The sequence below is a fragment of the Dermacentor silvarum genome, chromosome 9, assembly GCF_013339745.2.
Source record: "Dermacentor silvarum isolate Dsil-2018 chromosome 9, BIME_Dsil_1.4, whole genome shotgun sequence".
In the NCBI taxonomy this organism is placed as follows: Eukaryota; Metazoa; Arthropoda; class Arachnida; order Ixodida; family Ixodidae; genus Dermacentor; species Dermacentor silvarum.
This window is the reverse complement of record NC_051162.1, coordinates 23,250,632-23,261,152: the sequence shown is the minus strand read 5'-3', so window position 1 is coordinate 23,261,152 and position 10,521 is coordinate 23,250,632. Positions and strand designations below refer to the sequence as shown.

Here is a 10,521-nt window from a genome sequence, read left to right as displayed (position 1 = left end):
AACACACGAAACATTGCCGCACGGCTGGCCGCTCTAGGCACATTGCGTGTATTGGCGGGCGTCTCTCACGCTTGGAAAAACACTTTTATGTAGCACGTATTGAGCAACACAAAGCTGTATCGGTAATTGTTCATGTAGCTCCACAATTTTCTCATTGACACTCTCCATCTAATTATAATATTAGAGAAGTTTGAGAAGTTCTGCTGTGTATTTCGATCATTAACTATTTCTTTAACGGGTGACGTCATCGCACTGGCATTGTTAGCACACGGCCGTGACTATATTTTTTATATCGGTATGTCAGAGCATCAGTGCCAAAGCGAAATTTCCCAATTCTGAACATTTGCTTTATTAATGAAAAAGTTGCATACTAGCGTTATGTCATATTAACAGTAGCTGACCGCCACCTCGCCTACCCGGGAGGCGGGTGCTGAACTTTCTACATGTACTACAATTATATGTGTCTATATTCAGGTAATAGCCGACATTGTTATTTGGACGCCCTGTACTATTCTTGCAACCTTTGTGACAGTAGCGGTGATTGCTTGGTGAGTGAGTGAGTGAACTTTATTGGGTCCACAATAGACGCGAGTAAACTCGACGTGATTGCTTGGTGCATTTTTTTTTGCCGTTCGTATATGTCTGCGTTCTGTAAATAAATGATTGACTCGTGACTGTGTCCCATCTCGTTCTATTCTTTTGTTTTTTTGACAGTGACAGATTTCTTCACTACTCCGTAGTGCAGCGCTTAGAATTAATTCAAATGGTTGTAGTCAATCACCATCATCATGAATAGGGGGGGGGGTTGCCCATTGTACAAGCAGTGTGCGCCACTGATCTGAGGAATGTCCATTCAGTCAGCATCACTCGCAAGGCTTTCAGAGGTGTGCAGTACAGCAGCCCTTCTAGTTCACTGGCGCCACCTGTACATTTCACTGCACTGCTTACAGTTGACACATGAGGAGGAGAGAGCACCCGTGGTAAGGGTAACCAAGGCGAGGGATAAACCGCGGAGGCCATGTAGTCGTTCATCAAACGCCTGTAGCTTTGCTTTTACAGCAGGATTTCGAAAAAAGTTTGCGGCTGTATGCTCATTCAATTCTGGTACAACGCTACCAGTAATTTGCAAATTTTCGAGCTTGGAGCAGTTTAGCGGCCCTACAGGATTGGCGCGTGGGATCTTCCAGTCTTCTGAATGTGCAAGTACAAACTTCAAGAGAGAGAGAGAGAGAGAGTAAGAGGAAAATGTTGGAAGGTTAACCTAAAGTCCCTCCATACACGTCTTGCGCTGACGGGGCTTTGGTTGACCAAGGTCATGGCCGGTCGCCTAAACTACTTTTGGGGAGAGGGAAATGGGGTGAAATAGATAAGAACGAAGAAGGACGAAACAATAAAGAAGCGACAATTCCGAAGTCACTCGCAAAGGAATCTTCGCGAGCTGTCACGAGCGTTCAACCCGTCGAGTCGCCTTCAAGGAGTGAAATGGGGGTTTTGTGGCCTTGTGCATGCAATAATGCACAGGTCATGACCCCAGGATTCTCTTCTCCGAGAGCAGTATCTAATCTGCTGAGTCGAACTTGCAAAACGCATGGCTGCCTGTCGAAGGTTGAGCAGTGGCACAGAAAGGTCCCTACTGTCTCGTCGCACCCAGACAAATGTCACCCCGCACTGTTGCCCATTCCTATCAGGAATGAAAAGCATTCGCAAATGCGCTGCCCAACCACGTGTCGCACAGTAAAGTTATTTCGCGGTGGGAGAGTCCGGGTGGCTGGCGAAGTCACAAGTTAGAGTCTAAAGAACACAAGCGTGAGTTAGTGAAACACGGCGCATTCCAACGTAGAAGTGCGATTTGCCGAGAAAGTGATTTATGTTACCGTTTAGTATCCGTTGTCGGGTGTGGTATAGGCAATCACTGAGGTTTTTGATGAGCCGAACACGCAGCGCATGCCTCATAATGTAATGTAAAGCCCCATAAGTTAAATGAAGTTTAACACTTCGGCCACGATGCGATGTCCTGTGTGAGGCAACGACAGTGCTAACCTTCTTGCATACTATGAACAACGGCGTTCAACAACGCCTCAAGCAAACAAATCTCGTTGAGTGTTATGCTATGTGTCGCTATTGAATAGTCACTGAATCACCGCGGTCCGTTCTGACGTTTCGCTCAATACGGAAACTGATACAAGACAACAACGTTGGGAAATAACCCAATTCAGAGAAAGACCGTAGCCAAACAAAGCCTTATGAAGTTTTAACAAAGACTCGTCAAGGCGGGAGTATTATCTGCCCGAGTGGCTATTTACAACCTCGCGATAACACGGGTCCCTCATTATCTGTGGAAAATAATAAAGGAGTAACAGTACGTTGCTGCGGATTCCTAAGTCAGTTAGAGTACTTTGTCATTTCCCTTTTAGAGTTCGTTGCACTTCCTTGGTGTCACCATGTAGCTTTTTTTAGTCAAAGTTCAAGAGTCCTGTATGTTCGTTATGCCGCGGATACCAAAATATGTTTGTCTCTCAATGTACGAGCCTTACAAACCAAAGGATATTTTGGCTGCTTTCTGCAGTCATGCCTAAATTGCAATTTCTTTGTCGACACCGCGTGAATCGTGAAAATTTGCGGATTGGATATCGGAAGCTATGCTAAGTCGAAGGGGTCTACTGCTTTTGCAATGCAGCGGTGCGCCGTGTCAGTCCATGAATTTTGCGTAAAAAAGGATGTCTGCAAATTCAGCATGGAAAATGTTTAATGTTTTGCTCGGTACATAACATTGCCTAAGCACGTAGCTATAACGGACGTTGCGCTTTGCACTGAAAATCAATATTGGTATTTCGTGTCAACATTTTAAATCTGTGCTAGCAGGATACCGTCTCCGAAGCAAGTAAATCATATATGTTATCTTTCTAATTCGCGTGCCCGAGAAGCAACCTAGAATACAAGGTACGTGGAGAATTGCGTAGTGCTGAGCCTAGAGCACTACACGGGCCGATTTTTTCAGCCCGGGCCTGGCCCGTGCCCGTTTTTACGTTGGGCTGCCCGACCGAGCCCGACTGAAAATTTTATGGCGAGACCCGGGGCCCGGCTCGGGCCCGGAAATAATCTACGTTACCCGGCCGGCCCGCCACCCCTTTACCTTAGGCCCGAGTCCGGCCCGAGCCCGGTTCGAAACCGGCCCGAGACCGAAAAAGATCACCAAGCGGCATTAAAAAAAAGCAAATAGTGAAGAGAATGAAATGAATGTATTCTTAAGGCCTAAATAGATGTCATATGCAATTATGAACACCATTCGAGCGGTTTGAACGCCAATACCAAGCAGCGCGCAAAGTAGTACGAATGAACCTGCCGAGCAGTATCGCCAGCAGTTTCGAACGGCGCGACCTTGATGCGGCCCAATTCACTTCTATCGCAGCGCCGCCACAGTATTTTTACACGTCGGGCGCCTTACTGCAAAGCAAGCGCCGGCCCAGCCGCTCGTCCCACTCAACCGTGTTCTTGTACACTCTAGCCGAAGCGCAGCCACGGCCGGTCGTGAGCGCAGCGCATGGATGGAGTAAATGGAGAAAGAAAGCGTCTCGTTCCTCCATGATGCAGCGCAATGCGGTGCTGCTAGGCGGCTGGTTGAGCACATGCGTGCAATCATGGATGGACGCAGTGCCATATTTCAGCCGCGTGGCGAATTATCGTATCTTACCTGTCATAGTTTTACCAATTCGCCTTTGAAGAATCAGCAAGTCGCGAACGCGCTTGCACCGCGATGAAAGCATCAATTACATTGATTTAGGCAAGAAATACAATGAGATCCATTGGTCTTTCTGGACATTTACATTCTGTTCAAACAGCGCAAAATACGACGAAAGAAGAAGAGGGAAGTACACAGGAGTAGCACTGCTACACACTAAACAATTTCTCACCCTTAAGGGTGTAAAATAGGGTGCTCCCTAAATTTACACCCCACTGCACACCCTTCGAGCACCCTATTTGGGCCGGAGCACCCTACGAGCAAAACGCAAAGGGTGCATTTACCGGAAGGGTGTAAACGAGGGTGCAAGAAGGGTGCTATAACAAATGGGTGCTTAAGTGCTCATAAGGGTGTACAGTATGGGACAAAATTTTGTGGACCACGTGATCAGAAAACGAAGCGGATAGCTTTTAGCGGTCGCCTGGCTAGCCAGCGCGGCCTCACTAGGAGCCTTGCTAAAGTAGTGATCGGCTGAGCGCCGGCAGCATCCCGCCGAGGGGAAGGTCCAGTTTTTTCCTGGCGCTCGTGCAGCCTCAACCTCTGCGGCTTGCGACCGGCGCTGACCAAGCATGACGCGCAAGCTCATTACCGTCGGCTGTGTACGGCACTTGGGGAGCTGAAAAGACCACACTTACACAAATCCCCTTAAAGTGGGCTTCACTTTTAAACAGAAATGGGTGGCTGGGAAGACGTTTTTACAGGGGCAATATAAGTGGTCTTATATTAAAATGTGAAGGCCCTGGGACCTTTTTAATTATTTTATTAGTTGTTTGCTATTGCCCCGACGCGCCCGCGCGTGTTCAGAACATTAGGCAGGCTAAGTTCCAATTTGACCTTGTCGAGGATGCGAGCAACATCTGGATAGGATTTTTGCAAGTAAACTACCCGAGCGCGCCACTGTTGGTATAGTAAAAATGCTGGAAAAGGGGTTTTTGTTTGCGTTTCCTCGTACCAGAATTGTTTTCTCGTACATTCAAATTATAATCCGATGCCACCATGGCTGTAGGTTGTGGTTAAGTCGTACTTTACCATTTTTTTCTGACGGATTTTACTGTGAGAAATTCAATTTTTGTTCACTAACACCTTGCGCCACACGAAGGGCCTGCGCGGTCGGGGTGGTCCGGGATGATTTTCTCTACCACGGACGCCGGCGCTTACGCCGACACCAACGCCGCATTTTCTGCGACACGGGGTCCTTAACGCTGTCGTGTTAATTTATATGATTGACCTTCAAGGCTTATCTGCAATCCACTCCATAATATAAGCATATTCCCCGCGCAGCCTCGTAATATTGCACACGGCATTGTGTCTAAATCTCTATTATATAATTGCTGTGCTATTTTATTTTATTATTTTAATATCTGATGCCCTATTTTAATATAATTGTGTTGTTTATTTTGTTGCTTTTGTATAGTTTAGATCACAACCTACTGGTTTAAATAATCTCAAGTAGTGACAGTTCCCTGAAATATAAACAATATTACATAATTGCTATCTTTTTGTTTCGACGCGCTATAAATCATTGCGTCCAAAGTTCGCCTTTATCTCTTGCCTACCCCAATTCGATAATTTTTGGTTGGTGCACGTGTAGGTAAAGCAATCGGTATTAGTATTGTGCTAATTATTTGTTTCTTCGAAATAACTTTTTCTAGCAAATGAACGTAATATTTCAAATTTCACGCCAAAGTCCTGTAAATTGTCCTTAACAAAATGGCGCCTACAATAATCAACAGCTTTTCGTTTATACTTTAAAGATAAAACCTTCTGAACGTTGTGTTTTTTGTATAATTATTATTACATAATATTACATTTAATATTATAAAATAATACCGTAATTATAGTAGCAATTATAAAGAAGAATTGGCAAGAAGCAGCTGTGGCGCAACGTCTCGCGTTTTCCTTCTGCCTGCTTTGGCGGCGTATTTGCGTTGCGATGGCATCATTCTTCTCGGAGCCGGAGTGAAATTGAAGTCGCGTGTTTGCATTAGTTTTTTTAATTGCTGTTGGGGCTGGGGCTGCGTGATCGTCACTGGCGTCCTCCAGAGTGCCCACCGATCGGAAAGTCGTACGAACCGCAAGCTTTGAACGTCTGTTTATCGCAACATCGAAAGCGGTGGCACAGAAGACGCGATGTGAGCTCCGGTGGGAACAGCAGCCCTTTGTCTCGTAACGGTAAGTAAACGTTTGTTAGCGCAGCTAGCACGCGTATGTGTATTGATTATGAACACTATGTTGAGATATGTCAAGAGCAGAGCACGCCGCGAGGTTGCCGAATTGTTTGAAGCGCTTGGCCAGCCTGTCGAGGCCGGCGACAGCCTTGCGTACCGGCAGCTCAGTAAGCGTTCGCGACGGGCTAGCAGTAGCGTGCCCAAAAGTGAACCGCAAGCGAGCTACTCCGAAAGCGAGTATCCTAGCTTCAGTGCAGTAAGCGCAACGCCTGTTAGCAGTAGCGCGGCTACAGTCTATTGTTCAAGGCTGGTATTTTGTAGCGATGCCTTTCCGGATGCTAATGCCCCTTCGCGCTTTTCGCGCTTGGTCAGTGGTCAGAGCGACGGTCCGTTCACGTTATCAACTGGATCAGCTGGCCGTGAGTGGTGGATGTTAAGACTAGTAAATAAAGCATAAGGCATCGCTACAATATACCGGCCCAGGTTGCACAGAAAGCAGCTCAGATTGTTCAGATCGTAATGCGGAGGTTTCCGTCGACTGGTGACTATCCGAAGCCGGTGAGGATTCAGAAGAACGGTTTTCCGATGTATTTAACGCTGACGTGCTGGAAACCGCAGAACGGGCAGGAAGCCAAAGCACTAGCAGCTAAAATTTCGCAGCTTCGCTTGCAAAGTGGGCTCTACAATGTAACATTACTCACAGGTCCCTGACACCGCCTCTCTGACTTCTAAGAGCACACGTGTTTTTCCGGAATCTTCCAAAAGATGCTAGAACTTTTCTGAAGACCCCCCGTGGGGCTGTCGAGGTATGTGCATGTGTAGCCTTAAACTAGCTTAAATTTCGTTGAGAAATTTGAAGACAGTTAGAGCACGCTTCCACTTCAAATGCACCTGCTACGTGTTTTGCATCTGCTGTTTGATAATGACAAGAGCATATGTAGGTGGAACGTGGTTGGAGTGGCAGCATGCGTATTTTGCACATTGTATACATCAGAGCATTTGGAGCACCGCCAAATTTTTTAATCTTTTTTATTGGCCGAGTTGTTGAGATGATAAAATAGTTTTGCTGGTGAGAAAGTTCGAGATAGTAGTAATTTGCTTACTGTGTGCTTACAGCCCACAACTGAGGGACGTAGTAGAAAGTAGAGCTGTAAGTAAATTGTTATTTTACTTGGGGCAGCCAGCTGTGGGGATTCTAGACAATGTGATTCTGGGCACATCCATTATCGTAAAAATCCTTGAGCGTACAAATTCATTGAGGCTGGAACAGAGAGCAATATTCCCATACACTCCAAACGTAATAACTGCGGACAGAAGCTTCACCAGACGTGCGTTTTAATATCAAGGAAAAACACCTAGGGAAACCTATGAAGCTTTCATCATCTACATGAGGGGAGTGACTTGCGTCAGCCCGCCTTCGACCACACTCGTAAAGAAACTGCTCTACCTGAAATCTTAAGTTCTTTTCTCTCAGAAATTGTGTCTGACTTTTGTTTTTTGGGGTGTCATTAATCTTTCTGTTCTTTCTTGAGAGAACTTATTGCACATGATCATAAAACCACTTTCAATTGGTAGTATCAGCATGTGTTCTGTCATTTGTGTTGTTTGCACTGCTTTGCCTTTTCCTTGTTTCTATGATGCTTACTAAACATTTCATTTGGCCCTTTACAATAAGTGACCTCTGAATTGGAGCACAATATTATTCTATTGTTCATGCAACTCGCGGGACTCCTGGAAGGTAGCCTTGCGCTACAGATTCAAGAATCAGCGAAGAGTTCTCCCTAGGGATGGTTGTGTGGGCGAGAACCACACGAAGTTTGGGTCACGCAGGAAGGGCAGTGAAGAAACAGCCACAGTGGAGCTCCAGTGGCACAAAGTGCAAAAGATCGTGGGGGGCATTCCGCAGTGAAATACAATATGTTGATTTGTTTATCTAGGATGACGTGTAGCAAGCTAATGGTGACCGTAGTATTTTCATTTGATAATGCTTTCAACTATTTCTAATTTTCACTGAGTAGAAGCGCTCAGAATTTAATTCTGTTTTTTTAGTGCTCTCTGTTTTGAGGTGGTATCAAAGTATTTTGGATTCGTGATTCAATTTAGGCTGGCCAAATATTTAACAAATCAATTTAGCTAGGCAAAACTAAATACCATAAATCAGAAAGACCAATTGCAACAAAATGCAAGGATACAGTTGAAACGAGGCCTTTGGGATACTAATAAAGTTATTTGGTGCTCGACCACAGTCCTTTGTGGGTTTGCTGCTTGTCTAGCAGGTGGGAACAAGGCCATATGTTAATCCACCTAATTAGCTATTTTCATGGTTGACGAAATCCTACGTAGTTGTGTGTTGGTGTAAATGTATCACATAAAAGGATTGTAAATGAGGCCGTTAACTTTTGACAATACCTCTTGAACATTACTGAAATATTTCCTTGCATAGTGCAGGTGTATTTATGCTGCAATCAGCTATATTGGTGTTGCTTCCCTCAGGATGTTGCTATCTCTACAATAGCCGGAGAAGACGAAACAAGTTTTGCAATGCACACGGACTGGCTCAGTTGTGAATGTCACAAATGCTCCCCTAACGAGGATCATATCAATGAAAGGATGGCCTTGATAAATAATATTCATGAGGCGAAGAGGAAGTACCCATACATGATGAGCTTTGAGAGGGTAAGTACTTTTGCTACTATGTATGAAACAGCATTTACATTAACTTAGCCTGCATGGTTGTGGAGGCGGCTGCATTCAAAAAGAACTAGAGCTTTTGTAAATGGTGTAAAAACTAATTTTAATGCACACACATGTTCTAGTGTACTAAAAAAAGACTACTGCTCTCTACATATTTATCTGATGAAAAAGTTAGTGCTCTAATGTATTCGGGCAGAAGACTCATTAGCTATGTCACCAAGGCTGTCCTTGCACCACAGACGCTTGGCCATCAAAAGGTACACCACAAAGCAATGAAAGTCGTTCAACGTTTGTATGAAGACACTGGCATTTTTGATGAATGCTGACTGAACTACATTGTGTGTGTGTGTGCATAGTGCTTATGTGTGAAAAATACTAGAGAACTGTGTTGAAGAGATAACTTTTGAACTTACCGAAAGCAAGACTTTCTTTTTTATTATTGCAATAGCAATTACATGGACACTCCAAAGCGGATTTCTGCCGTCGCCGTGAGGTTCCGTATGACGTCAACGGTGATGAAATCGAGGTATGCTGTATGTGCGACTGAAAGGGCGCGAGGGACGCACACTTTCATGGCGAGCGAACACATGGCGGAAGACAAACGCGCTTCTGCGCTGTGCTCCATGAAGGGCTGCAGAATTAAGCATCTCTTTTCTCCTTTACAATCACCATATATATATATATATAGAGCAAATACGACTTCTTCCATGGCGTGAAAGGCCGGGGGGTGGGGGAAAGGAGGGAGGGGAGGCGACGTTTAGCTGCCGCACCAAATCCCTATTTATGTAAAAACGTTGGGAGACAGAAGGTGGGTAAAGACTTCCGGCGCTGCTCGACGAGTGTCCTGTTCAGATCTCATCGAAAACCTCCGAGCCACCCGCAGAGGCACCGGCAACAGTCACCAACGCCGGGCACGTTCGGTGCGAACGCGGGCACGACGACGGCGTCGACAACAGTACTGCGCGTTGCTGATGCTACTGCATGTCCAAATTTATACAGCTGATAAAACTACTATGCTTACTCCGTATAGCTCTCTACTAATTTGCTATCGCAATTGATGCTTCGCCTTTCGGGTGAAACTGCGACAATTTTTTAAAACTTTTCTGTGTTAAGCGAAAAAGGGTAGTGGTGGCTAAGACATGGGGACAACTCGATTCATTTTTATTTCAATAAAAAAAGAGTAAACAATGAGCACCATAACTTGGTTTTCTTTTCTGTGTGACTAGAAATTTTCAGTTTCTCATACACCTTCAGAAGAAAAATGCCATTTCTATTTCGTGAGGTCAGAGTGCTCACTTGGATTGTTTACATCTGTCGTTTGCCAAATCTTCAATGTAAATTGTGTGCTTGTAGATAACATGATGGTAAAAATAACTGCTATGTATTTGCTTGGTTCTTGTAGTGCACTTCAGACACATCTTTTTTTTGCAATTTTGCAGTGACTTTGCAAGACTGACTAAGATTGACCCATCACCTTGTATTGCAAAAGGGATCAACAAAATTGTGAAAATGGCAGAAATGAAACACATCCCTTGCGAAGCAAGTGTAATGGCATCACTTCAAAAGGCTCGTGAGATGTCACCGGAGAGGCTGCGAACACGACGTGAGTACTGTTACAAAGGCTTCATCGGCAGCTTTTAGACCTACACTCCGTGACATTATTTTTGCAGGGTTTCGTCTCATAGGCATAACATTAGAGTACATCTGTGTTGGTTCTTTTTTTTGGTTCTTTTAAGACAGTTCTTCAGGTTTTCAACTCATATCTTCTCTAAAACTTAAATTCTTTAATGGTAGGTTGTTTGATCTGTGGAATGGAAATAAACTGGCATAGTGTTGCACAGTTACATGCGTAGATCAAGAATATTCTGTGCCATGGCAGGCACAGAATATTCTTGACGCGAAAGGTCTTCAAGGTGCAGT

The 10,521-nt window shown here is 44.9% G+C and overlaps 1 long non-coding RNA gene across 2 annotated transcripts; it reads left to right on the top strand.

The window, feature by feature from the left end:
- Positions 1-5,688: 5,688 nt before the first annotated feature.
- On the top strand, positions 5,689-10,259 carry LOC125940053 (uncharacterized). 2 transcript variants are annotated; one of them, XR_007463275.1, is made up of 3 exons: positions 5,689-5,911; positions 8,401-8,583; positions 10,041-10,258. It is a non-coding gene; the product is annotated as an uncharacterized LOC125940053 (long non-coding RNA). The 2 variants fall into 2 exon arrangements; XR_007463276.1 differs by lacking the exon at positions 5,689-5,911 and adding an exon at positions 6,695-6,713 and having other exon boundaries at positions 10,041-10,259.
- The last annotated feature ends 262 nt before the right edge of the window (positions 10,260-10,521 follow it).